This window comes from Lissotriton helveticus, chromosome 1_1, assembly GCF_964261635.1.
Source record: "Lissotriton helveticus chromosome 1_1, aLisHel1.1, whole genome shotgun sequence".
NCBI classification, from domain to species: domain Eukaryota; kingdom Metazoa; phylum Chordata; class Amphibia; order Caudata; family Salamandridae; genus Lissotriton; species Lissotriton helveticus.
Genome location: NC_136057.1, coordinates 206538747 through 206541490, shown reverse-complemented (window position 1 = coordinate 206541490; position 2744 = coordinate 206538747).

The window sequence follows — 2744 nt, the reverse complement described above, 5'->3', positions numbered from 1 at the left end:
GTATTTATGTGTTGTTTTTCAAAACAGATAAATAAATGGCACTGTCATTTACAATGCCAATAGCTTAATCTCTCGCAAATGCCACACACAAACACACAGACCCACAGAGTCCCACACGCATACATACCTGCAGAGCCACATGCAGAGCCACACACACACACAGAGCAACTGCGCTATCCCAAACAAGAAGAGATTGGTGAAAAAACGGGATCAGGAACATTGGGATATTAAAAAAATGCAGACACTGTAACCGAATCAGAGCTATCAAAATGTACACAGTAATATGCCTGTTGAAAAGGAAGTCTTAAAAGGAACAATAAACGCCAACCCCCAGAGAGGAAAATCAAGTGAAAACCAAATAAATAAAACAAAGACAATTGACCCGAGGATGAGCAAATTGTTTTCAGTGATACTATTGACAAAATTCCAAACCACAGTGAAAAGACCTGGATAAGAATAAGCTTTCTACATGATGGAATAAAGTGGTCTCCTAACGGACTGTGAATAATATTATCCGATCAGACCAAAATGCCTTAATAGCGTGAGCAATCAGCAGTTCCTCAGTAAGTACAAAATCGAAAATTGCGTGGTCTTGTTAAACAGGTGGGGAAAATTGGGCCACCTTTACCTTTCTTGTAGAGGTGACGGACAACTAAAGTACGAGCCGGAAACTGAACACTTTCAGCTACAGGTGTGAGAAGTCAGCATCCGAAGGCCATAGCCCCGCGGCTCCAAATAAGTCATGAACACCAACAATCAGTTCCAGGCTTTGTCTAAAACAATAAACACGCATTGGCAAAGCCAATAGGTCGCACCTTTGGGGCCTATCGACTTTGCGCCAATGTGTGTGCACCATGCAGCATAGCATCACAGATGCTGCGCCTTGTGGCTATATAATTTTTTTTTTTACTTTTTGGTCAGTCGCTTATTTTTTATTATTTTTAGTTACCGTTCCGAGCTGGATCAGTAACTGAAAAGGAAAATACTTTATTTTTTTTTAAACGGGTGGAGGGGAAAAAACTGAAGGGGAGCCACACGGGGGCACAAGATGAGGGGCGGAAGCAACAGGGGGGAGCTGGAAGGGACCGAAGCAACTTAGGGCACTCAAGTAACAGGGAGAAAGAGGGCCGGAAGCAAAACGGGGGACCATGGCGGGGATTTTAAAGCGGTTGGGGAAAAGAACATGTGGCGCAAACAACACTGGGGCACGGATGGGAGACACAAACTAAACGGGGCACATCGGGGGGCGGGAGGGTGGAGAAACAGGAGGACGGGAGGCAGAAGATACGGAATTACGGTGAGGGGAGATCAAAAGTGCGACAGAGAGAAACGCGATTTACAAAGGTTGTTGCACTGAAAACGTGGTTACTACAGGCCAAACAGATAGCGGTGCTACCAACCCAGACCTACTAAATTAATAAATGTTCAGCGTTTTGTAAAGAAATAATAATAATTTAAAAAAACAGGCATCAGATAGGAGACGTGCAGGCCTGAATTGGGATTACATCCGGAACCAAGGCATTCCTCACGGCAGCCGAATGCTGCCATGTGAACACATCTGCTGCGTGCCATCCGCTCCCCCCCTCAGCAAGGCAGCTGCGGCCACATGTCCAGGCACAAGATCCCCATCTGAAAGCAGGGTTTGTATTCACACAACTGAAGGCATGTTTGTGCGCTGAAATCTTCTCACTGTTGCGAGGTTTTGCCATTTAATGAGCATTTACAGCAAAACATGTGTTATCAACGTCCCGTGATTTTTTAAAACACGGACAGTGGGAGGGGGGGCGGGTGAACGGGCTCACGGACAGCGGGAGGGGGGCGGGTGAACGGGCTCACGGACAGCAGGAGGGGGGGCGGGTGAACGGGCTCACGGACAGCGGGAGGGGGGCGGGCACATGGACAGCGGGAGGGGGGGTGAACGGGCTCATGGACAGCGGGAGGGGGGGCGGGTGAACGGGCTCACGGACAGCGGGAGGGGGGCGGGAACGGGATAAATAAAAGTATTAAAATATGCCGCTTACCTGCTAGCAACTCGAAATCGCACAGCCCACCCCTTCCAAAGACACGTCCAAAATGGCCAAAACATGCCGAGAAAAAAAAAATACATCCGTCCACCGCCGCATGACGTGCTAAAAGAGGCAGGATGAGAAAAACATCGCCGGAACGCCCACGAATCGCCTCGGACCATGACGGACAGATCTCACTTCCAATGGCTAGCCTCCATTTATGGAGCTAGCCAATGGAAGTGAGAGGCGTGACAAAGGCACCATACTCTTCTCAGGCGAAACCTAAAAAGGGAACAATGACTCCATCCGCGACAAAGAACACCCACCAAGGGAAACCGCAGGATAGGAACTCACCAACCCCCAACCCAGGCCACAGCGTAAAAATGAAAACAAAATATGAAAACGCATCAACTCCAGACAAGTCGACATGACAAGCAGGACACAAACCCTTGTGCTGAGAGAGACAGTGGCACCAGAGGCACAGAACATACCATTGAGCTATAGCTCCGTGGTAAGTAACGCAACCAAGGGAGGAAGATCCACACCTGTAACAGTACTCTCATGTAACGTAACTGGTTCAATTGAACAGTGCTCTGACACCTTCGGGTAAAGTCCGCGCATTATAAGAATGCATTAAAGAAACAAATAAATAAAGTAGAAGACCAACGCACAAAAAGCACAACTAACCGCACCAGGATACAGAAAGACCAGCAGGCAAAAACCATAAAGACAGTGCGC